Source organism: Pinus tabuliformis, chromosome 2_2 (genome assembly GCF_031772625.1).
Source record: "Pinus tabuliformis cultivar Carrire ecotype Pingquan chromosome 2_2, CPIR1, whole genome shotgun sequence".
NCBI lineage: Eukaryota > Viridiplantae > Streptophyta > Pinopsida > Pinales > Pinaceae > Pinus > Pinus tabuliformis.
The window spans coordinates 524,276,661-524,304,107 of record NC_142300.1 but is presented as its reverse complement, the minus strand read 5'-3'; the positions used below and the strand labels follow the sequence as shown (position 1 = coordinate 524,304,107).

Below are 27,447 nucleotides of genomic sequence, written 5' to 3'. Positions count from 1 at the left end.
CGAAATTCAGATGAAGAGGAGGATAACCCAGAAGAGTCTAGGGATGAAATAGAGACAACCTCAATCAAAGAATCCATAATCTGAGAAAATCCAGAGTTAATACACAAGGCATCGTTAAATCCCACGCAGGAACTAACATTGGAAGACCTGTTAGGAGTGGCCACCAATGAATACAGATTTCTAACACTGACTTAGCAGGAACTTGAACCCCGAGAAGCTGAGTCTCTGCTTCTTACCCACGAATTGAGAGCAAATATTTGATCTTCGTTGGTCTGGCTTCTGGAAATTGTATTATGAGAATCAGATCCACTTGAAGATGCCTCGAGCTTTTCACAAAGCTTCAAAAACTTATTTTTTTCTTTAATTTAGCTGCTTCCTCTATGCGTACAGCTTTTAGAGATGAACATGCATCAACCTTAGACCAGAGAGAATGGGTGACCGAATTTGAAATATTTAAATGCAGAGCTAGTAAATATTAAGACAACCGATCTAAATCTTTTCTTGTCCTACCAATCTCCGAGAGAACAAGGGAGACACTTGCATTCAAAAAAATATGACAATTATTAAATCTGTTAAGATTATGATTAATCTTAGCAAAAACTGGGATTACTGAAGCATCTCTACAGCGTTTAAAAAACATTAGATCTGCAATCTTCTTCGCAACCTTTAACCACTTTTCTAAATTTTTGTTTTCCATTTATACTTTTGCATAGTTTAATAAATGTATCTTTGACTCTTCTTTGTAGCTTGCAGCAGCTATGCCTTTTGATATAATGTCAGGACCAAATGATCCAACAAATTTCTCTTTTCCACAGCAAGTGTTTATGCTTCTTTTACCTGCAGTGAATGATTGGTTCTTATGTAGAGTATTGTTCTTGAAAACCTTGTAATGTTTCCATGCAAATATTATATAAATTTAGTTGATTGCTTGGATGGAGAATTGATATTTTTTGCATTTGTTGATGTGGTTCATCTATTAGCCTTTGCACAAATGTTTGTTCTCTGGAGCATCAACATACAATACATTTGTTTCTGCAACAAATCCTCACCAGTTTGAAGTTGATTAAGTTTGGTAAGAGGTTGAACAAAAGACACTTTAGGGAAATCATTTTTTTATTGACTTTTATTTAAGATATCTTGATTGATTGGAGTCACTGAGTTGATGATATCCTTTGCAGCTTTCTTGGCACTTCTGGCCAGAACATAGACGATTTAGGAAAATATTCTGATGCCAAGGAAAAACTTGATTTCATGGAAAGGACACTGAAATGGAGACATTTGGCACCTACTTCTCCAGATACTCTTGGTAAAGATCAACCGATATAAGTGATGAAATTATCTGAAATATAACTTTTTCTTTGTTGTTCCTTGAGGTTTGCAGTTTAGGGTCAACTAAACGAGTTTTGATCAGGGATTATAAATTTTGGATGTGGGATCCTACTATATCTGGTAAGCCAGATATGTATAGTCCAAATTAGAGACATGTACTTGTTCTGTAAAATATGAATTTATATTCGGATTGATCTGCACAAATATCCATGGTGTATTTTTGCAGGATGTTATCCATTTATAGACAGGGACCCTTTTGTCATTGATGATTGTCCACATGTTTATTTATGTGGGAATCAGAAAAAGTATGCTTCCCATTTACTTAAAGGTAGCATTATGTTACCCGCGGTTAAAACTTATTATCTGCCCTGTTTTCTAGATAATCTATGTACAATGCTTAATTTATTGTGTCATGTTGCACAGGTTCTAAGGGCCAGGTGGTAAGACTTGTATGTATTCCTAGATTCTGTGAGACAAGATCTGTTGTTGTGGTATGTGGCACCTTTAAATGAAACACTCAGTTATTCATGTTTTCATTTTGCTTGATTTATATATTTTCCATATTTCTTCATTATAATTGAATGAGCTTAATTTTGAAAGAGAGACATTCTCACTTAGTTGCTTTCCATTTGCAAGAATGTAGCATAATCTAGCTTTTTTCTCCATGAAATTTCAGATTTTTAGAGCATTGAGCTTTCTTTAATGACTACACTTTTTTAGGTGGTCAGACTATTTCTCCATTTGAGGACCCAAAGTTGTTCTTAAAGACATACATATTTCCAAATGATTGTGGTTTTTGATGCAGGTCAATATTAGAACTCTTGAATTCCATCTATTGACACTTTTCACATCATCTTTGGTTGGATGACTTACGAGTGAGGAGAGCCAAGAGAAGCTTTATGTTGTGATGACTAAAGAACCTAGAAAATATTTCATGGACATTTATGTGTTGTTCTCAGTACTTTCTTTAGGTACACAAGTATAGATTGGAAGTTGGCATTCCTTGTGTGTTTTTCTAATTGTGTATCAACGTAAGTAAGAATCATTCCTCATTGCATCCAGTGTTGTATGAACCCTTTGTTCTGTATAGGCCCCATCGCGGGAAATTTGAGTAATAAAAAGTTTAGTTTAGTGCCTCGGATGACTCACTCAAGTGTGGATCCATAAAAGGGACTAGGTTCTTCCATCTGAATCTGACCGAGCATCTAAATAACAACCACGAAACTCAAAATCTGGATCATGATCTAAAACATCATAATCTGGGTATCGATCTACTGTTGATTGTGACAATGCTTTTGCAGCGTTGAAACATAGAAGGGTCACTGCACTAATATTAGTGTTCATGGGCTTCTTGGAAAGAGGGGGTGAGAGAAGAATGAGATCAGAAAATCAGATTCAGACAACAAACGAGGTTGTTATGAGACAAAAATAGGAAATGCAATTGTTTTATAGAATCAGTTCAAGTTGGCTTCTTTTTCTTAATCCATATAATGCAACAGTGCAACAAGAAAACACTAATTATAATTTCACCAATAATTTCTCTTCCAACAACTGCTTTCATCCATTCAGCGGATCGACGTGTAGATATATTATCTAACTACCCAAAGTCTTCAAAGAAGTGGAAAATGCCTCAAAATCCCTAGGACCTAAAATGAAATTCACAGGACCCTAAATGTCTCAAAACTTCCCAAGGTCGTGAAATCAAATTCAAAGGCCACCTTTTTCTAGTTTTCAACTTCCTTAAACCTTAAAACCCTAAACAAACGAACAAATAGCCAACAATAAAAATAATAGAAGGCTCTCACTTTAATTACCAAATATGAATTCTTCCTTCATTCTTTGGGGATCTCGACCTCCCCTTCATCGATCTCGGCCTAGACATCCTTGGGATCCTTTCCATCCACCGTGTAGCCGATGGAGAGGCATGTACCTAGAATCTCCTTCATCAACCTGGACAATTCCTTCAACATGGACCTCAGCCTCATAACCCTAGCGATCTCAATGATATCATCTAGGGCGATATTTCCATTGTGCTTGATGTTCTTCGTCTTCTTCCTATCTCTCTCGAGATCCTTTAGCGCTTTTATGACCAGGGCAGCAGCACTCGGCACCACAGCGACCTTGGCCTGCCTATTCTGAACAGTGAGCTTTATTGTGACCCTCAAACCCTTCCAATCCTTCACAGTTTCATTTGCAATGTCTTCTCCGATCTTCTTGGGTGATAGACCCAGAGGACTGATCTTGGGGGCCATAGATGAATTAGCTCCCACTTCGCCCCCTGTGACCCTCACATACACCTTGACCACTTGGGAAGGATCAAGCTTGGGAGGCATGGCTATCAATTTTTTCACAAAACACTAAAGAGTGTTTGATATTCTTGGCTTCTGATCATGTTGTGTTGCTCTTTCTCGCCCCTCCAGAGATCACTCATGTGGATGTGCAACCTTTACTTACTAAACCACCCTAGAACTCATGTTGGATGATGCAATTCTTGATGGATCTCCCAAATGGAGATATATATCCTTTCATATGAAGTCAATTAGTAGTAATAAGGTGTGGTTAGAGTTTTTATGGCTTGTTGCAGAAATTTATGGAATCAACAACTTGCTTACCAATAATCTTTGCTAATCTTACAATTGGATTGACTACTGGGGCCAATGCATGTGCTATTTGGATCTGGAATTGGCTACCTTTTCCAGGTTGAAGACACAATTTTTTTTACTTAACTTTTTCTTTTTAAGTGTCAATGGTGAGTAATTTTTGTCCTTGCATGTTGGAGGGTGCTCTTCCATTATTTTCAAGTCATCTCTCAACATTAATGATGTTGCAACTTGACACACAATAGCCCAAGTCACAACAAATCTGTGAACAGGAAATCATATAAACTTTTGTATGGAATAGCTTTAGGATTGGAAATAATGCAGAACACAAAAAACTTAAGGATATTACTTATATCAATTTGAAAATGTATCAATTATTTCCTTGAGTATGGCATAAAACTGTATAATATATTTCCTATAGTATGGGCTACAACCTATAACTACTTTTCATGAGCTAAGATCCTATGTCTTGTGTGGATGTAAGAAAATAGGTTAACTACCAACTAGTTGTTTTAGGTGGCTAGCTTTTGTTTTCACACAATGATGTAGCTACACATTTGGCTTTTGAGATTATATCAATAGAAGCTAGGCTAGTAGCCTCAAGTTTTGTAGGCTTTTCTTTATTTGGAGAAATAAATGATCACTTGAAGAATGTTATATATACCAAGGAGCCAAAGATTATTACACAAGACCCCTCTTCCTACGTAAGGAGAGATGGCATATGTGCTTTGTCTACAATTTGTTTATTGATATCTTTCATAACCATATCATTCTTAGTTGAGATTTATATTGCTACCTTAGATCTAAAAGCACAAACCTTTTCCAAGTTCAATGCAATATTCATCTCATGAAAACTTGTTGAGAGGTAAATGTTTTGGAGTATTTATGATCTCAAAATAGTTTTCTTTTGGCTTACTCCAACAGTGTTTACACCGTGATTGGGGATGCTTCATGATTTTTGGGGTACATGATAAATGCTCTACCCTCTGATGGTTTGATATGGATTGGTTCATGCGAGATGGTCTGTGATGGATTTGTAAAGTGGAGACAACTTGTTGAGTGATTTCTTGACCTTAGCTAGGTTCTTGCTTGACCTTCTTGCTAAGGGTGTTAGAATTCCTATGTGGACTCCTTGCATTATGGACACATGGAGAGATTCACTTGCTTGGAGAATGCACTACTTAGGAGGAGTGTAGTGCATCTTGGAAAAGGGCATCAATCCCTAGATGACATAGGTTATATTGGATTCCTAGATGGAGGCTTGGAGTTAGCTTGGGGACAACTGGGCTACAACTATGTTCTTGCAAGGGAAATTGACGTAGTGAATTACATGACATAGGAGGAGCATTGAAATTTGTGCAGGCTTGGGATGGATAGGTGTGGATGCACTTGATGTAGGTACACCATCTTGGAGCTAATATTATGTATGACATCATGTTGGAGCATGACATGTTTATCCTTGGAGTGGAGTGTCTCACTTGTGTATGTCTACATGAACTTATTGTAGGTTGGTTGCATGTGCTTGGGCCCAGGTAGTATTGTTCGTATCCCTTACATCGCGCGCACACACACACACACACACACACACACACATATAAATGAGAGAGTCATCATTCATACTTTATGTTGCCTATTCTTATTTAGTCTTGTAGAAATGTGACCTATTAGAGGAGCACACTAATATTCTCTCTTTTTTTTCTTTTGTACTCTCTCTCTCTTGGAGTCGCTAGAATTTCACATCTTCTTAGAGTCTAGGGTTAGGTTTTTTCTTTGGAGGTTTGAGATTAGGATTTTGTGATAAACACCTAGTGTATATTTTCCAGAGAAGAAGAAGACAACTTGCCTTCGAGGAATTCTTAAAGTGATTCTTGCATGTTTAAGCCCCTTAGTTTATCTAGGGTTTTTCTTCAGGTATCTCTAATTGTTGTTTTGTAGAGCTAGTGGTTCACACTAGATGATTGAGAAGGCTATAATATGTACTTGAGTTTCATCTTGAGGTTTTTAGTTGATGTTTAGATTGTTGTGAATATTCCATTGGAACAATTTGTCACAATAGATCTCATAAAATTACTGAAATATTTATTGTTAAATTTTCCTTAGATTATAGATTATTTAGTTAGTTGATTTTTTGATTAATTAATTAAATTAATTGAAATGCAAGAAATAAAAAATAGAAATAAGGACACACCATCCACAATAAACACAAACATTTTCCCTAGGAAATCCTTATGGGATAAAACCCAACTAGAAGGTGAGGCTACTCTGCTCTCTTTCTCAATGGAAAATGTGCAAGTACAAAGTAAGAGGTACTCCCTATGGAGTTACTTGAGACCTATGGCATTTATGGCTACTACATAATCTTAACCCCTTCAGTTTTTACTCTTTAACTTCCCACTCTTATTTTCTTTGCTCAACTTTGGAACAAAATGCAATAGCTTAGAATGAAACCCCTACTCCTAGTGGCATGTTATTTAACATAGTTTGATAGCCAACTATGGGTAATATTTAACTCCCTCAACCTTCAGCTATCATTGCGGGTTTGAACCTTCTAGATTCCTTCAATGCCCACATGTGGCTAGCTCCATATGCATTAGTAAGCGGGGTTGATGTGGTATCCACTCGTACCATGGTGGTCAACACAGTTGGTCAACTTGTAGGAGACATAAATATTACTTACGAATTTTGTTTCACATGATTCTTGAATTGTTGTAGTTTTCTATAGAATAAATTTAGGGGTTTGGCACAAGTGAGATTTTTTGGACTCCATAAAACTTTTTTTAATGCCTCAAAATGGCTCTAGAATCTTTCAAACCCTAATTCTCTCTATTTAGACCCACAGGTAAAAATGACCTCGCAAGCTCATTCCTTCAATTTTTCCTCCTTGAAAGTATCAAGATAGATGGAAAATAATATATGATCCATTCATGATCATAACTCCCCATTCATGGAGGCTTATGGTCCCCAAAGGCTTTACTGAATGAGGTGAGGAAATTTTTCCTCTACCTTCTCTTTCGAGTACCATTTTTCTTTACATGGAAGTCATCCTTTCAACCCAATGAGCCAAATGTCATGTTGCCCCTATCTTGTAGTTTTGGACCTCTTATGGAAAATTATCATCTACCAACTCTGCCTGAGCATCTAGTGTTGATTCCTCTATAGAAAGTATGACCTACCCCTCCTCATGGTTCAACATGGAAGGCTTATGGAGTTTGAGATTCTCCACATTCATGACTGAGTAAATGTGTATGCATGGGGGTAGATTGAGTTTGTAGGTATTATCTTCCACCTTTTCCAATATCTTGAAAGGACTATACCATAGAGACTTGATCTTCTTATAAGACCTTGTAGTTTTTCCTTGTTAAACTGTAGCCATATTTTGTCTCATTCTACTTTAGTTGGAATAGATGTCTCCTTTAGAGTCAAAGACTCTATAAGTACCTCAACTACCTCGCCACCTGCATCGGCATTGTCTATAGCAAACCCCATTTCTTCTTTTATATTATTTCTCTCCAAGGTTAAAGAATGAAGCATGTCCTCAAATTAATCTCTTTGGCCCTCTGTTAAGTCACGTTCCTCATCCACTCTCCTGATCCTTCTAGCAACATAAGCTACATTTGAGGCTTTCTCATGCTCATGTATGTGTTCAGTTTTAATTGCATGAGTGGGGGAAATTAGACATATTCTGAATTGATAAACAATATTGTTGTAGAAATATGTCTATAAGAGTTATTGCTTGCAGCGAAAGATGCATATTTTTTTCACAAACGTGAAAAAAATCATGTTACAAAGATTCAAGGGAGGGATTGCTTTAAAAAGTCAAGTTTTAGCCTACCTTTTAGGATGGGTTAGTTCCTATGGAATCATGAAGCACCTAAATATTGATTATACACAAGCCAACAAAAATAAATGTATACCAAACTAGAGCAATCAAAGATACAGGTACAATGTTGAGATTTGGATTTGAAAATCCTCTGGACTATACAAGTTTTCAAGTAATTTCTGAAAAGTACAAACTGTAGTACTTTAGCTGTAGACCCAATATATTCTTTATTATTTTCATAAAATTAGAAAACATGGAGAAGTTGAATCTCATTGAAATTTAAAGGTGCTTTATCTTCATACATGATTTTCTTTCATCATTACTATCCTCAACATGTTATATTATTTAGAGTGAGATTTCGTGAATTGGTAGGCATGTTTTCCCACATTTCTGTTTTTATATCCCACACAATTGGAATCCTACTACATTTTTCCTCCTCTACTTCCCCAGGCTACATGTGTTAAAGAGGGTACAAAACACTAATGATATGTTCTTTTTCCATAAGTTCTTCTCATTTTTGGATGGATTTTGTGGAAATTTTACGCATGTCAATTATGTGGTAGGAAACAATGTTCCATTATTCTTTTTTATCATCTCATGTTTCTGAGTTAGCATGCTTCTATTGTACTAGTTCATTACACCTATGTCATGTAAAGATAGAGTTGAGTGGGTTTTACATTTTATTTCCACTATGGTCAGTAACTGAATACATATCTTTTCTGTGTAGGTTGGATGATGGGATGACACACTTTGATTTCCATTAATGTTCTATTTTTCATATACTATCACTAGTGCACAAATAAAAAATCACTTTTTGTTTTACCTGTATAAGAAAATGATGACAAATTTGTATTTTGTAGTGATAAGGATAACTATGTATTGGAGCTAGACCTTGAGCCCTTCAATTCATCTTTTCCTTACGCAACATGACAATTTCCTATTGGTAATGGAGTTCAATTTTTGAACCAGCATTTGTCTTCAATACTATTTCATGATAAAGAAAGCACACAACCATTGTTGGATTTCCTTCGAGCACACGAATACCACAACCATGTCATTTTTCTTTCCTTGGTTAATATATTGTATCATTTTGTTTTATAGTCAATTCATTATTATTCTATGCACAATAAATCTCTATCAAATAGCAAAGAAGGATGACCTGGTTGTTTTAGAGATATATAATATGAATTGATTAAAAATTCACAGGGCTATTTCGATTTTCATCTTTCTATTTCACTTCTTTAGAGAAAACTATATATTCAAATACAAACTCAACTCAAATCAAACTAAAATAGAGAATCTTAATTATGAATATGTTTCTCTCCATACCTTTCAATGGCATTATTTTTTTGAATTATACTTGAATTTCACTGATAATAACTTGGATTCATATATTGCTTTGATCAACAAATTGACATAATGTTAAACATATGAATATCCCATTAAATATGACCTAAAGATTATTTAAAGAATATCACCTTTAGTCTAAGCACATGGCAAAATAATTTATGAGGTGTGAAGTTTTATTAGAGGCATTGTTTGTTTGTTTTGGTCAAAAAAGGGTTTGCTCTTGTTTTTATGTGACTTCAATTTATCATATGTATCATGTTGAGAAATGGGAAAGACTAATGTGTGACATTTATCTTGTAGAAATTGATGTTGAATGAAAGGATATAGAGTTTAACCAAGCTACAATCCGCTTTGGTAAATGTAGAGGGACATCGTAAAAATATACCTAAGAATTCACCATATACAAAGTTTGAACATAAGTAATATATGGTTTTTTATTTTGCATATATGTTATTTTTTCTATCCAATATATCATAGCAAGACAAATATTGATATTGTAGAAATTGTTAGAGGACCTCATTGAGGTCGATTTTTCTAATGTCCTACTTGATTAATATCTTCTCATGACACGAATGCTTTAAATACAAATTAATATGTTTGCGAAACAAACTAGATTCAAATTTTATAGATATCAAAGATAAAAACAAATGTCAATGCCTTCATTCAATTGTTACCTGATTTTAGTGTGGGCAGGTTACATGAAATGTGTTTGGAAAAAGGATGGGGAGACAATGGAGATGACTTCTTGGATATGATTCATTTGTTTTTGGAGATCCTTGAAGCACTTAAGCCATCGACTTTGGAAATGTCTCTAGTAGGTATTCCTATGGTTTTTAATGTTGTTATTCTTTCGCCTCATGGTTATTTTGGGCAATCAAATGCTTTAGGAATGCTTGATAAAACATCGATGGACAGGGATTTTTTTTTTTTTTTATAATTGCAATGTCAATTCCATCATATCCTCTCTTTAATGTTTGATTGTATTTTGATTTTGCTTTGCATTTTAACTATGAAATTGAAAATACTTGGTATCATGTTCGTTTAAATAACAACCAAAGCTTGAACATGAAATTAGTATTACAGGATATTGATTGAAATCCTTTTAATTGTCTTTTGTTGAAATATTTTCATGGCTTTTAGAAAACTTTACTTTCATGTTGTTATTTGAGCACATGTTGCTTATATACTTGACCAAGTTCATGCGTTAGAGAACAAAATATTGTTGCGAATAAAACGACAAGGATTAGAGATCACACCTTAGATTATTTGTTTTTACAAGTTATTTACAACTTGAGCTTTTTAGCATGTAACTTAGTTGGCATGATTGTGCCTAAGCTTTCCCTTAAGGTTGAATACTAAGTTACTAAGGTTTTCTTTTCTATGGTGACGTTTATTTGTTTATATAGGTCATCTGGTCTCATAGTGGCCACTATCGCTCAACTGAAGAAAACTTGTTCAAGTTTTTTTCTTTTATGGGGAAGGATGGCTTTAACATTGTTGACATTGAGGTATATGTCATATAAATCCTTTATAGTCTACTTTAGTTTATATTCTAGTGTTCATCGGCTTTCATGTCTTTCACTATGCATTGTATCTTCTTTTGTTTTCAGAAAAGGAACCCAATATTGATGGTTAGCGGCAGGATTTAAAGAAAGAGGAGAACACTAACAATGGAGCGGCAAATCCAAAGAGAGAGAATAGAACAGTTTAGTGATAACTTTAAAGCCAATATACTGCATAAAGCACACACATAGAGACTGGTGTTCAAGTCTTCAGAGTTGGTGAATTCACCTGCAATGACTGGGAAACACAATGATAATGTTTTGTAGCAATGAAACAACTTTTCATGTGTAAATTGTAGTCCAACCAATGTTAAGTTGGAAACTCATATTGTAATACTTGAAATTTCATTTAATATAATTTAAGTGGTTGAAATTATTTATAGTTGCTCTTAACCTTGTTTAGTATTTTAATTAACATATGTAACTTTTCATTTTCATATTAGATGAACGAGTACACATTCTATGACGTTTTTTTTTTTTAGTTGCAAAATCATAATAATTAATTTATGTTGATTAATAATGAACACATAAAATCAATATAAATACTAAATTAGTAGTTTATATTGATTAATGATGAACACAAATAAAATGAATATATGACTAAATTGATTGTTTATAATGATTATTAATGAAAATAAATGAAATGAATATAAACTACTAAATTAGTTGCTTATATAATGAATATAAAACTACCAAAAAATATAAATTACTATTATAAATGATTAATTTGTGATTACAAATAAAAACTAAGTTTTGCAGATATATGACTATTAGTAGCTAATTTACAATATCTTATAACACGACAAAATTTTAGTCATATTTCTTTGGTCATTAATTAGTTTCAAATGGTGACTAAAATTTGCATATATATGACTATTAGTAGCTAATTTACAGTATCTTATAACACGACCAACATTTTGGTCAAATTACTTTGGTCATTAATTGGTTTTCTCGGATGGCCATATAGTATAATATTTTGTTGTATATTTGGTCATTAATTGTGGCAATTAATGACTAAATCAATTACTAAATTAATGACTAAATATAATACTAGATGATAAAATTGAGACAACCAATTAATGAATACGATAAAAACGACTAAAAGTTGGTCGCGTTATAAGATACTATAAATTAGTTACTACTGGTCAACGACGGAAAAATGGTCATTTATATGCAAATTTTAGTCATTGTTTTAGTAACTAATTAACCACTTTGTACTAGTACTTGCTTGCCCACTCAAAAAGGCCTCAAAGGTTCCTCAGTTAGGGTAAGAGGCTCAAAGTTAGCTAAAAAGTGTTGGTTAGTAAAAATGGGGGTTTTGGATAAAAACATTCCTAGCTTATCCCCAAGTCTACAAAGCATACAAGAAAAATTCTAAGAAAAAGAAGAAAAAAATCCATTTTTTATTTTCTAAAAGAATGTTAATGCTTTTTCTATTTTTCTTTTTGCAGAAGAAAAAATAAATAAAAAGAGTGAATCAGTCAATGAAAAAGGTTTTTCATACCTTCACACCTCCTTGGAAACGACACCAAAATGTCATGTCCCTCAATATTATAGCAATAATGTTGCAAATCCCAAGGGTCTCGACTTTAATTATCAACCCACTATTCATATACAATTAAGAGGGATAAACACTATACATTTAGTAGGCACTATATCTTTCATTTTCTAATCCTCATACATGTAAGATATGTTGTAATGTATATTATATGAATAGGAATCAAGTCAGGTTGCTAAGCTAACTATACTACAGGAAAGTGAAATTGCAAATATAATTTGCAGAAATGTAATGGTTCACAACTATGTTGATTGTAGGAAATGGAAAACACACTTTGCAAATATAATTTGCAGAAATGTAATGTTTCACAACTATGTTGATTATAGGAAATGGAAAACATAAAATACTTCGAAAGTGAATCCGAGATCTATTTTCTAGAAGTTAACAACAACACTCATAAAACATAAATTAAAATCTTCTAAAATTAACTTCAAATGATCTCTACTCTTCCAAAATCCATCCTTTACATCCCAAACATGTTCTAATATGATAAGGAAACTACATCAAGTTTATTGCTGAACTGGATGAAGTAAATGGGTTGTTTATTGGTTGCTATAGGATTCCTAGTTTTGCTACATGAAAAACCATTGGACCAGAAAATGTACTAAAATGAAAATCTAAGATGAGAGAAGGGCTTAGGAATGATGAAAAATAATATTATTTATCTAGTAAAATAATATAGCAACTAAACCCAACCTTTAAAACTATGAAACAATTTCTATCCACCCTCCATAATCATAATCTTGGTTGCATAGTAAAACAAGAAATTGTAGAAATTGTAAAAGTAGATGCAATGAATGGAAAGAGACTTGAAAATACAATGGTAAGAAATATGAGTGATCCAAGACACTGAAAATATGTATAAATGACTTGCAAATAAATTTAGCTCATAAAAATACCTACTTAACCAAGCATAAGGCTATCAAACTGTAATTTCCAGAAATGTTGATTTAATGGCTAAAAAAAAAAATGAAAATCATGCAAATGATAGTAACAAAAATATAAGAGGGCTTTGAAGCTACTAGGGTGGACCCAACCTAAGGATTCTTAGAGTCCTTGAGGAGGAAACTAGTTAGAAATTGAAATGAGGAACTACTTCCATTAACTTAAAATCTATCTTACAACAGGTAATACAATGCTGCAAATCTTACTCAAAAATATTCAAAGCCTAAGCTTCTTCCTAATCTGTTCTTTTCTTCCCTTAGCCTCAAGTTCCAACTTGAATTTCTTATTTATAAATAAAGTGGGGAAACAACCTCCTTGAGAGAAGGATTGCCTGTACCCCCAAAAATCCTAAAAAGAAGGGATTTGTCCCTATTTCTAACTCACAATAGAAGGAGGAGGCATTAAATTCCCTAAGCCAACCAACTTTGAGTTTGCTTGCAATAGGGAGCAAGTTCCTAGAATCTCTCCAATTTTATATTCTTCATAATCTCCTCAAAATATTTATAAATAATGTGCAATAAACATATTAAGGTAATCAAACATGAAAACCACATTGAATCCTTTAAGAATTCATTAAGATACAAAACTATGCCATTAAGTGAAAAAAGTTGGATCAAAATGATGTTTTATTTGCCTAGGAGTTGACTAATGGGCCTCATGATCACCTTATGATTTACCTATTTCGGAGGCCCATCAAGAGAATGGAATCATTCAACCTAGCCAAAGTGCTTTCACTACATTAATGGTGATGGTTATTAAAAAATATGGTTCTTGGTGTATGTATTCATATTATAGACAAATCAATAAAAGTGACATTCAAATACAAGTTTCTGATTCCTATCATTGATGAACTATTATACAAATTGCATGGAGCAATTTTCATTACCATGTTGGATCATTGTTCTAGATAATATCAAATTAGAATGAGGTAACAAGATGAAGGAAATTTTAAGTTTTTGGTTATGCCATTTGGACTTACTAATGAACCTTCAACATTTCAAAGTTTGATGAATTCTATTTTCAAACCCTTCCTTAAGAAAATTTATATCAATATTTTTCGATAAGACACTAGTATACAACAAATATTGGGAAGAGAATATGCAACATGTTGTGAGGGTATTAACAATATTGGAAGAGAAAAAACTATATGCAAAGTCTTCAAAGTGTTCCTTTGGGGTTCAAGTAGTGGAATATTTGGTCATATTATGTTAAATTATAGAAAGAAAAGGCTTCATTTGACTTTTTCCTTAGTCAAATGGAGAAATTCGAATTTCCACTTTAGTAGGATGACTTGAGTTGTAGTTAGCAGAAGTGACATGGCCAAATCACTCAGTTAAGTTGGTCAATTCAAGTTTGTGGGCAAGAAGTAGAGTTATACATGAGTTGATTGCTAAGAGCTCGTTATCTAGTGGATTTATATTTAGTGAAATTCAATTATTTGAGCTCTAGTCTATAATAGAGTTAGTATGAGTTTAGATTAGTAGTTGTAATTGTTGCTAACTCATTGATCTCCTAGTTAACTAGTCAATTTACTAAAAATAGCCCTAGTCATACATGTAATTTGAATTGCCTAGTGGAGTGGAGGAGAAAAGGCATAATGTAATCATTATTGTATACTAGTGAGTGTACATAGTTTTCATTCAACATGTGAGCTATTTCTCTTGGGATTTGCGCAAGGAAATATGAGCTTCCCTATTTTTTCGGAGCAAGAATTTCGTAAGGAAATAGAAGCAGGAAGCCTATTTTTCCTAAGTATTGGGCAGAGAAGACCCAGGAGCAGGAGATAAGTATTGCAGTGTAGGTTGAGCTTCAAGGATTGAATTTGTCATTGTAATAGATCATTGTTTTCATATGATTTTAATACAAACAGAGGAGGGGTTTTTCCCAGCTGGTTTCCCCATTTAAAATTTTGTTCATTGTGATTGAATGATTGCATGTGTTTCTATTGTATGCTTTCCCTTCTGCAGATTGAGTAAAAGAAATTTGTGTCTATTAATTTCAATCTAATTTCATTAATAACAGAAAAATTTGAGTTATTTCTACATGGTATGAGAGTTATTGAAAACTACATATAAACCATGTTCCTAATCATCTCTCAAAGAAATTTTGAATAGCATATTTCTAGTGTAGGTATTTTCTTCAGTGCATGAAAAATATCTTTTAATGGATTGAGGTTTGAGTATGCATTAGAGGGAACTTCAAATTTATGTGCTTATAAAGATGGGATGGAAATTGTGTTGTATGGAAATGGAGTATTTTAATACATAAAATTATATATTCCCAAACCAGCAACATCATATGCACAACAAATGGCTTAGTGGAAGAAAGACATAGCAAAATCCAAGAGAATTATCCCAGAGGGAGTCAAATATCATGTGGTTTCTAATTTGCATGCAAAGGAGACTCCATTTGAAAAGTGGAAAATTTTCACATACCTATTCCAAAGCAACAATGATGCCAGGAAGCTGGCATTGAGGGATAAGCTTAGGAACATTCAAATGGGTAAAAATGAGACTATAGCTCAGCACCTATCCAAATTCACTAAGGTGAGAGATGAACTTGGTGGAGTAGGAGAGACCCGTGCCATCATCTGAACTTGTGATCTTAGTACTCCTTAGTCTACCAAACTCCTAACAAGGCTACCGGGATTTAGTTAATGGAAGAGACAAACACCCATATTGGGAGAGACTTTGGTCTAAGTTTGTGTAGGAGGAGATCAAAAGAAACACTAGAGATGGTGTCACATCCATAACTGATGAGGAAGAAAATTTGTCTTTAGCTGGAAAATGAAATAAGGCCAAAGGAAAGAAGGCCCAAGGTAAGGAAAAATTTAGCCAGAACCATGGCAAGAAGAAATACCTCAGTTAAATTAAATGCTTTCACTACTGTGAGTATGGACATTATGCAACATACTATCCACACAATGAATCCAATAAGAAGCCTCCAAGATGAGAAATAAGAGATGTTCTCACATCACAATTCGAGTCATATTTCACCCTCACTACATGCATGGAAAGTACTGTATGAGGTTTTTTATGGTACTTAGACTCTGGTGTTTTATTTCATATGACAGGAAATAAGGAGTTCTTCAACAACTTAGAGGAGAAGGACCTACAATTACACTAAATCTTGGAGATGATGGAAGGTATAGTACCAAAGGGATTGGCATTATCATCTTTAAGAGGAAATCAAGCTCCCATATTCACCTACATAATGTAATGTATGTTCCTGGTTTGAATAAAAATCTAGTTTCTATATTTGTACTGGAAGATAAAGGATATGATGTGGTGTTTGGTAGAGGGAAGGCTTATTTGAAGCATGTTTCTTCTGGACAAGTTAAACAAATTTGTGTTCGGGTTAAAAATATCTACAAGCTAGAGGTAAATTCTTGCATTGCATTGAGTAGCAAGGCAGAACATGTTTACGGTTGAGATGTTGGAGAGCTCTGGCACATGTGCATGGAACACCTACACCATTGAGATTGAAAATAGTGTTACAGATCACCAATGGACTACCAAAATGCACCCTTGATCTTGATGATGTTTACAATGAATGCACTCTTGGAAACTATGTTAAATCCTGCTTCCATGGCCGATATAGCAGAGTTGAAGCCATCTTGGAGTGAGTTCACTTAGATGTGTGTGGACCATTTTCCATAGTCTCAACTGCAAACTATAGGTATTATGTGATATTCATAGATGATTTTTCCAACAAATGTTAGATCTATTTCATGAAGAAGAAAGATGATGTCTATTCAAATTTTGTTGAATTTAAAGCCTTAGTTGAAAATGAGGCTAGAAAGAAAATTAAATCCCTAAGAAGTGATAATGGAGGAGAGTATGTGTCTAGTTGATTCAAATAATTATGTGCCAAGGAGAGTATTTGAAGGGAGTTTATTACACCCCACAACCCACAACAAAATGGGGTTGCAGAGTGGAAAAATAAAAGTATTGTAGGAAATGATAGAGAAATGTTGCATGACCAAGGATTGCCACTATCCCTATGGACAAAAGCTTGTAATATAACTATTTTCTTACAAAATAGGAGCCCACAAAGAATTCTTGGAATGAATACACCTGAAGAGGATTTCACAGGGAGAAATACAAATGTATCCCACTTTCACATTTTTGGATCCCTAGTCTATTGTCATGTCTCCAAATATTGCAGGAAAAATTTGGAGCCCACTGCAGAGAGGGCGATCTTTGTAGGTTATACTAAGACACCTCATATTTACCAAGTATACATGCCCTTTCTCACGATAACTGTTATGAGCAGGGATGTGAGATTTGATTAGGGGAAAACCATGAGGAGTTATCTAGAGCAAGAGTTGAGCATACCACCAAAGGAGGAGCTTCTAGTTGTAATGGAGAAGCCTTAGTGAGATCTTGCTCAAAGGAAAGAGGAAATTCCAAGAGGATGATGTGGAGCATCCGCATGTGGAGGAGCAGAGAGAAGACTAAGTGGAGGCACCCATTCACACAAAATATTCTAGAGAAGGGAGGAAGAGGACCAAGATGGTTGACATATTGGTCCAGGAAGCTACTAGTTCCTCTCATAGATAGAGGATATCACTCAATAAATATATAAGATATATGGAACTTATGACAAGATTGATAGATTCTAAGCCATGTTCTTTTCAAGAGGTAGTTTCCCAGTAGGTGTGGGTAGACGCCATGGTGGAGGAGTATGACTTCATTATGAAGAATGATGCTTGGGTGGTTGTGCCTAGACCTAAGAGAATATATGTTATTAGTTCTAGGTGAGTGTATATGGTGAAACATGCAACTAATGGCAATGTTGAGAAGTAAAAGGCTAGATTTGTGGCCAAAGGCTTCTCACAGGTGGAGGGGATTGATTAAGAGGGGAAATTTTCCGATGTGGCAATATACTCATCTATTATGACCATAATTTCATTGATAACACAGTTAGGGTGGAGGATCCACTAAATTTATGCTAAGACTTCCTTCCTCAATGGAGTGGTTGAGGAAGATATCTACATTGAACAACTTGAGGGGTTCAAGACCTTTAGCAGGGAGACACATGTGTGTAGGCTCAAGAGATCCCTCTATGGTGTCAAGAAGACACCTCATGATTAGTACACTCACATAGATTCTTATCTCATTTGATTAGGCTTCACTAAGAGTGAAGCATAAGCCAATCCCTACTACATTATGGTAGATGGCAGTCTTCTCATCTTAATTCTCTATGTGGATGATTTGATATTGACAGGAGATGATAACTTTATCTAGTCTTGCAAGGAAGACCTTGTAGGATGGTTTGAGATGAAGGATGTGGGTTTGGTGCACTACATCATTGGCTTGGAGGTGTGGAAGGGAGATGGAGATATATTTGTTGGACATGCGAAGTACACCTCTAATATCATTAAGAGATTCCATATCCAAGATTGCAAACCCATAGATACTCCTCTAGGTACTAACTAGAGGAAAGATGATGCTTCTATAGGAGAGGCAACAGATGGAACTATCTATAAATAATTTTTGGGGACCTTGATGTACTTGGTGAACACAAGGCCTGATATTTGTTTTGTAGTGAACCAACTTAGTCAGTTCATGGTGGAACCTTCCAAGCTTCACTGTAAAGAAACTAAACATGTTCTAAGATGCCTTAGAGGTACAATTAACTTTGGTTTATGGTATGTGAAAACTAATGGAGTGAAGGTTCGAGGCTTCAAACACTAGTACAAAATGACTAATTAATTACTAAAAAAAAACTAAAATTTGCATATAAACGACCATTTTTCAGTCAGTGACCAATAGTAGCTAATTTACAGTATCTTATAATGCGACCAACTTTTAGTCATTTTTAGCTTAGTCATTAATTGGTTTCCTCAGTTTTACCATCTAGTAGTATATTTAGTCATAAATTGGGCCATTAATTTTTCATTGGTTTAGTCATTAATTGTTGCAATTAATGACCAAATATACAACAAAATATATTACTATATGAATCATCGAGAAAACCAATTAATGACCAAAGAAATATGACCAAAATGTTAGTTGTGTTATAAGATACTATAAATTAGCTACTAATAGTCATCTATATGCAAATTTTAGTCATCATTAGAAACCAATTAATGACTGAAGAAATATGACTAAATTTTAGTCGTGTTATAAGATACTGTAAATTAGCTACTAATAGTCATATATATGCAAAATTTAGTTATCATTTTAATAAAAAAAAAATTAACATTTGCAGTAGTCATTTATCTTTTTTTGGTATTTTCATATTCATTATATGATCCAGGTGGATATTGGTGGCCACCTGCCAAGTCCACCTGGACCCCCACCATTGTCCTTCTCAGCATTTTCAGTTTCCTTAATTGTAGCACAGTTTACTATTTTTAGCAGTTTTTCGGGTCCTGAACTTCCGGAGCCGTTTTGAGGCCCTAAACGACGTTTTTTTTGGGAATCTGGGGCAACATGGGTCCATGGACCCATGTTGCCTCCCAAAGTGGTAGTACTCGGATAGATCTTTCTAACGAGCTATTGTACGCGTCAAACGGAGATCATATGCCAAAGTTACGACCCCGGGAAGTTGATGTACCAATTTACCCCCAAACGGGGCCCGCAGTTTGGCATTTCATCTCCTAGGGTTAGGTTTTGGAATGTTAAGGGTTTTCCATTGTTTCTCAACAATAAATAGGCCTTCGAGCCTCATTGTAACACAGTTCAGAGGCATGTAGCCATCACATCTCTTCTCAGAGATAAGCTACCATCGCCCTAGCTAGTTTATTTCCATTTCTGTTTGTAAGCATATTTCAGTATTTTCCATTAATGAAATGAAGTATTATTTCCGCTGCATCTTTGTGTATATGGTTATCTCTGTAATTTGTTGCGTTCCTGTCGGGGGCATTCGTATTTCATTGTCACGCGTGAGCTCCAGCTATCCTGAGGGAAACTTCGGAGGAAACCAGCTACTAGATGGTTCGATTAGTCTTTCGCTCCTATACCCAAGTTAGACGAACGATTTGCACGTCAGTATCGCTACGAGCCTCCACCAGAGTTTCCTCTGGCTTCGCCCTGCTCAGGCATAGTTCACCATCTTTCGGGTCCCAACAGGTGTGCTCGCACTCGAACCCTTCGCATAAGGTCAAGGTCGGTCGACGATGCACCCCCCAGAGAGGGGATCTCGCCCGTCAGCTTCCTTGCGCCTCGCAGGTTTTCAAACCCGCCGACTCGCACACATGTTAGACTCCTTGGTCTGCTGTGATATTCTTCTTGCAGGCCATCATAATGGCCATCTTTGAGAACCTGTCGACGACCACAAAAACACAGTCATTTCCATGCTTAGTGGAAGGAAGGCCTGACATGTAATCCATGGAGATGGATTCCCAAGGTCGACTAGGGGTAGGCAACGGGGTATAGAGGCCTTGCTTCTTAATGGTCGGTTTGGCAATGGCACAAGCAGTACATGATCGGATGTACTTCCCAACTCTGGCTGAAGATCAGAATGTCATCCAAGTATACTACTACAAAGGAGTTGGTGAATGGCCGCAAGATGTCATCCATTAGCCTCATAAAGGTTGCAGGAGCATTCGTCAATCCGAAAGGCATGACCAACCATTCGAAGAGGCCCTCCTTGGATTTGAAGGCAGTCTTCCACACATCTGAGGGCTCAATTGGTACCTGGTGATATCCTGACTTCAGATCGATCTTGCTGAAATATTTCGCCCCCTTTAGTTGGTCTAGGAGGTCATCAATCCGCGAGATCGGGTACCTATTACGGACAGTGATCTTGTTCAGCGCCCGATAGTCAATACAGAGTCTCCACTGGCCATAGCCCTTTTCAGGTGGGTTTGGGATTCCAGCCACTATGCCCCATTGATGTGGCCATGCCACTTGCAGCTACTCACATGAATTCATCTCATGTCCAGTCCGAAACAGATAAGGCCACCAGCTTCATTGAGCGCATCCAACATATTCGCCAGCAGGTCCATGACATCCTTGAGAAATCATATGCCAAGTACAAGCAGCGACATGATCAACATCGGGTGCCACACAAGTTTCAGGTGGGTGACAAAGTCTGGTTGCATTTGCAAAAGGAACGCCTTACTGGAGCCTATCGGAAATTGAGACCACTCCGATATGGTCCTTACACCATTACTAAGGCTATGGGAGACAATGCATTTGAGCTCAGCATTCCCCCATTCCTTGGCCTGCACCCAGTGTTCAATGTGGACCGCCTTCGGCCATACTTTCCACCATTGCTAGACACCTCCGACATTGCAGAACAGCTCAAACCCACAGAATTAAATCAGAATGCATGGAACAAGCTGCAACTGATCGGATCATGGACACACAGATCAAGAAAACTCGCCAACAGAATATCCAACTGTATCGAGTTGTCAAAGCAGGCCAACTCCTTCAGCAGGGCAAGTGGCTCACCAGGGAAAAAGTTCAGCAGAAGTTTCCTCATCTCATGGAGGAGCTCAACGCAATGGGGACCATTGCTTCCTAAGGGGGGAGGAATGATCCAGGTGGATATTGGTGGCCACCTGCCAAGTCCACCTGGACCCCCACCATTGTCCTTCTCAGCATTTTCAGTTTCCTTAATTGTAGCACAGTTTACTATTTTTAGCAGTTTTTCGGGTCCTGAACTTCCGGAGCCGTTTTGAGGCCCTAAACGACGTTTTTTTGGGAATTTGGGGCAACATGGGTCCATGGACCCATGTTGCCTCCCAAAGTGGTAGTACTCGGATAGATCTTTCTAACGAGCTATTGTACGCGTTAAACGGAGATCATATGCCAAAGTTACGACCCCGGGAAGTTGATGTACCAATTTACCCCCAAACGGGGCCCGCAGTTTGGCGTTTCATCTCCTAGGGTTAGGTTTTGGAATGTTAAGGGTTTTCCATTGTTTCTCAACAATAAATAGGCCTTCGAGCCTCATTGTAACACAGTTCAGAGGCATGTAGCCATCACATCTCTTCTCAGAGATAAGCTACCATCGCCCTAGCTAGTTTATTTCCATTTCTATTTGTAAGCATATTTCAGTATTTTCCATTAATGAAATGAAGTATTATTTCCGCTGCATCTTTGTGTATATGGTTAACTCTGTAATTTGTTGCATTCCTGTTTAAATCCGGATCAGTAACTTTGGCATATGATCTCTGTTTGACGCGTACAATAGCTCGTTAGAAAGATCTATCCGAGTACTACCACTTTGGGAGGCAACATCGGTCCATGGACCCATGTTGCCCCAGATTCCCAAAAAAACGTCGTTTAGGGCCTCAAAACGGCTCCGGAAGTTCAGGACCCGAAAAAATGCTAAAAATAGTAAACTGTGCTACAATTAAGGAAACTGAAAATGCTGAGAAGGACAATGGTGGGGGTCCAGGTGGACTTGGCAGGTGGCCACCAATATCCACCTGGATCATTCCTCCCCCCTTAGGAAGCAATCGTCCCCATTGCGTTGAGCTCCTCCATGAGATGAGGAAACTTCTGCTGAACTTGTTCCCTGGTGAGCCACTTGCCCTGCTGAAGGAGTTGGCCTGCTTTTACAACTCGATACAGTTGGATATTCTGTTGGCGAGTGTTCTTGATCTCTGTGTCCATGATCCGATCAGTTGCAGCTTGTTCCATGCAATCTGGATTTAATTCTGTGGGTTTGAGCTGTTTTGCAATGTCGGAGGTGTCTAGCAATGGTGGAAAGTATGGCCGAAGGCGGTCCACATTGAACACTGGGTGCAGGCCAAGGAATGGGGGAATGCTGAGCTCAAATGCATTGTCTCCCATAGCCTTAGTAATGGTGTAAGGACCATATCGGAGTGGTCTCAATTTCCGATAGGCTCCAGTAAGGCGTTCCTTTTGCAAATGCAACCAGACTTTGTCACCCACATTGAACACTGGGTGCAGGCCAAGGAATGGGGGAATGCTGAGCTCAAATGCATTGTCTCCCATAGCCTTAGTAATGGTGTAAGGACCATATCGGAGTGGTCTCAATTTTCGATAGGCTCCAGTAAGGCGTTCCTTTTGCAAATGCAACCAGACTTTGTCACCCACCTGAAACTTGTGTGGCACCCGATGTTGATCATGTCGCTGCTTGTACTTGGCATTTGATTTCTCAAGGATGTCATGGACCTGCTGGCGAATATGTTGGATGCGCTCAATGAAGCTGGTGGCCTTATCTGTTTCGGACTGGACATGAGCTGAATTCATGTGAGTAGCTGCAAGTGGCATGGCCACATCAATGGGGCATAGTGGCTGGAATCCCAAACCCACCTGAAAAGGGCTATGGCCAGTGGAGCTGTGAAGAGCTCGGTTGTAGCTGTGCTGAACGTAGGGGAGGCTCTCGTCCCATGTGCGAGGATGCTTTGAGTTATACATGCGCAGAATGTGCACAATCATCCTATTGACAACCTCTGTCTGGCCATCAGTTTGAGGATGGAAGGCTGTGGACTTCGTGAGTTTGGTGTCCAGCATTGACCAGAGACTAGACCAAAAGGTACTGAGAAACCGACTGTCCCGATCTGAGATGATAGACTGTGGGATCCCAAAGTGCACCCACACTCGTTCAAAGAAGAGTTTAGCAGTGTCTTCTGCTGTGATATTCTTCTTGCAGGCCATCATAATGGCCATCTTTGAGAACCTGTCGACGACCACAAAAACACAGTCATTTCCATGCTTAGTGGAAGGAAGGCCTGACATGTAATCCATGGAGATGGATTCCCAAGGTCGACTAGGGGTAGGCAACGGGGTATAGAGGCCTTGCTTCTTAATGGTCGGTTTGGCAATGGCACAAGCAGTACATGATCGGATGTACTTCCCAACATCCTGTCGAAGATTCGGCCAATAGAAATAGTTTTGCAGTACTGCCACTATTTTCTCGACCCCGAAATGCCCAGCAGCCCGACTGTAGTGTGCTTCCCAAATCATCTTGGCACGCTCGCTTGAAGGAACACAAAGGTGACCGAGGTGGCATAATAGGGCATCCTGGAGGTGAAAATCTGCAACCTGCCGACCCTCCAAGAGTGTCTGGTATGTGTGGCCGAATTCTGGGTCGCTTTTGTAGAGAACTGGCCAATCAGAAGTCTCGTGCCCGCAAGAGTTGAGCACGGTGGTCAGCGCCATGATCGGTGGTCGACTGAGACAATCTGCAACATTATTGGTGCTGCCGTTTTTATACTTGATATTCAAGTGAAACTGTTGCAGGCATGTAGACCACTTCTGATGGCGATCATTCTGCAATTTCCCTTGGGTCTGTATGAACTGCAGAGGTCGGTGGTCTGTGTGGATGACTGTTTCCTTCCCCAAAATGTAATGCTTCCATTGTCGGCAGGCCTGTACAATGGAATACATCTCTTTATCATAAGTGGGGTACTTCCGGACTGTGTCTGAAAGTGTTTCACTGTGATATGCCACTGGATGTCCATGTTGAGTAAGGACTGCCCCAATAGCATAGTCAGAGGCATCTGTCTCGACCTCAAATGGTTGTTGTAAATCTGGTAACGCGAGCACTGGTGCCGTGCAGAGGTGATCCTTCAACTCCCTGAATGCCTTCTGTTGAGATTCAGACCAAAAGAATTTTGCTTTCGCCCCGCCCTTGGTGACTTGACTCAAGGGCCAAGAAATATGAGAAAATCCCAACACAAACCTGCGGTAGAAGTTGGCAAGACCTAGAAAGCTGCGGAGCTCTGTTAGAGTGGTTGGAGAGGGCCAATCTCGAATGACTTGGACCTTGGCTGGATTGACATGCACCCCCTGTTCATCAATGATGTATCCCAGATACTGAACCTCGGTCATGCCAAAAGTGCATTTCTCCAAATTGGCACATAGCTTGTGTTGCCGCAGTGTTTGGAGGACCTGTCGGATGTGGTGGAGGTGCTCTTCCCAACTCTGGCTGAAGATCAGAATGTCATCCAAGTATACTACTACAAAGGAGTTGGTGAATGGCCGCAAGATGTCATCCATTAGCCTCATAAAGGTTGCAGGAGCATTCGTCAATCCGAAAGGCATGACCAACCATTCGAAGAGGCCCTCCTTGGATTTGAAGGCAGTCTTCCACACATCTGAGGGCTCAATTGGTACCTGGTGATATCCTGACTTCAGATCGATCTTGCTGAAATATTTCGCCCCCTTTAGTTGGTCTAGGAGGTCATCAATCCGCGGGATCGGGTACCTATTACGGACAGTGATCTTGTTCAGCGCCCGATAGTCAATACAGAGTCTCCACGTCCCATCCTTCTTCTGTACCAACACTATCGGGCTCCCACAGGGCGAAGAACTCGGATGGATGTGACCTTTCTGCAGGAGCTCCTGAATCTGCCTCTTGATTTCATCGTTCTCCAGAACGGAGCGCCGATAAATTGGTCCATTGGGTAGCGGCGCACCTGGGGTCTGATCGATGGAGTGCTTGACTTGACAGTGCTTTGCGCAGATCCTTCAGCGGCTACCCAGAAGCGGCGCATCGGCTTCCAGCAGCTCCTCTGGAAACGCCACACCCTTTAAGGTACAAGTTAATTTTGAAATCCCCATATTCGAGGGTCAGATAGACACCGATGCCGTAGATAAATGGTTAAATCTGCTAGAGGGTTATTTTTCTGTTCATGAATTTTCGAGTCGGGAAAAGATTGTTTTTGCCCTTCTCAAAGCAGCCCCCCACGTCAAGGACTGGTGGGAAACCTACTGCGAGCAGAAGGATGAAAGTACTGGCTCACTATTTTCAGCCGCACCCACCTGGGATTCGTTCCGGGATGCCATCAAGGAGCAGTACTACCCTGTCGGAAGCTATGAGGATGAATACATAAAGTGGACCACGCTGCGGCAGGGAAGGGACCAAGACGTGCCAGAGTTCACCAATCTTTTCCATACCCTTCGTACAAAGTTGGGTATCAAGGATTCGGAGCAACATTTGATACTCAAATACCGTGGCTGCCTGCACAAGTACATCCAGGAAGAAATACAGTTCCTAAACATCCCCTCGCTCGGCGCAGCATACCGGTATGCCGTCAAGGTCGAGCAGAAGTTTAAACAAAAGAAGCGAGACTTTGGATCTGCGAATCCAAAGCAGGGGAAAGGTGCCCCTAAACCACAGAACAAAGGACAAAGCCAAGGCGGGACAGCCCAAGACAACCAGCCGAAGCTGCAAGCAAAGAGCAATGCCGCGAAGCCGAGAAAGGACACTGGAAAATGGTGCGAGTTCCATAAGAGCTCCACTCACAACACAAGTGAGTGTCGGGCCAAGCAGTCACTGGTGGCTGAGCTAAAGGTTTCAGAATCAGATGCATGTTCCGACTCTGAGTCAGAACCCGATAAAGGGTATGAAAAAGGGAAGCAGATCATTGATGCGGATCCCAGCGCCACCGTTGCTACCGCAAAGATCCAGAAAAATGAACCCGAAGATCCAGAGGAGGAGGAGCGTCTCTTCCACTCCCAGATGTGGGTAAAGGGCTCCCCGATACAGTTCATTGTTGATAGCGGGAGTCAAAAGAACCTCATTTCGGCAGAGGTCGTGAAGCGGTTGGGCTTACCGACCACAGCACATCCACAACCATACACCATTGGGTGGCTTCACCAAGGGCGAGATCTTCGCGTGAGCCAGCAGTGTCGCCTTCCATACAACATCAAGCCCTTCACGGATGAGGTATTGTGTGACATTGCTCCCCTTGAAGTTTGTGATGTATTACTAGGACAACCATACTTGTGGAAGCGACATGCTGTGTATGAATCAAGGCCCCGTGCTGTTATTATTACATTGGGAAATAAGTTGTTCAGGATACCAGAGGTAGCACCACCTGCCGCCATCTCTTTGGTTACTGCAAAACAATGCAGTAAGATCATTTCCAAAACCAGGAAATTTGTTTTCCTGATGATACGCCCTCAAGGGAAGAAGAAGACAGTGGCCGCGGCCTCCAAACGGGGTCCCCCTGCACGGCAGCTACAGATGGATAAGATTGTGGAGGAGTACGAAGACATCTTCACCTCCCCGGCAGGGGTTCCTCTGCACTGTCAAGTCAAGCACTCCATCGATCTGACCCCAGGTGCGCCGCTACCCAATGGACCAATTTATCGGCGCTCCGTTCTGGAGAACGATGAAATCAAGAGGCAGATTCAGGAGCTCCTGCAGAAAGGTCACATCCGTCCGAGTTCTTCGCCCTGTGGGAGCCCGATAGTGTTGGTACAGAAGAAGGATGGGACGTGGAGACTCTGTATTGACTATCGGGCACTGAACAAGATCACTGTCCGTAATAGGTACCCGATCCCGCGGATTGATGACCTCCTAGACCAACTAAAGGGGGCGAAATATTTCAGCAAGATCGATCTG

General features: G+C 38.5%; 1 pseudogene; it reads right to left on the bottom strand.

Annotated features, from left to right (window-relative positions):
• Nucleotides 1–3,161: 3,161 nt before the first annotated feature.
• On the bottom strand, nt 3,162–3,662 carry LOC149193658 (large ribosomal subunit protein uL11y pseudogene; annotated as a pseudogene).
• Nucleotides 3,663–27,447: the final 23,785 nt, after the last annotated feature.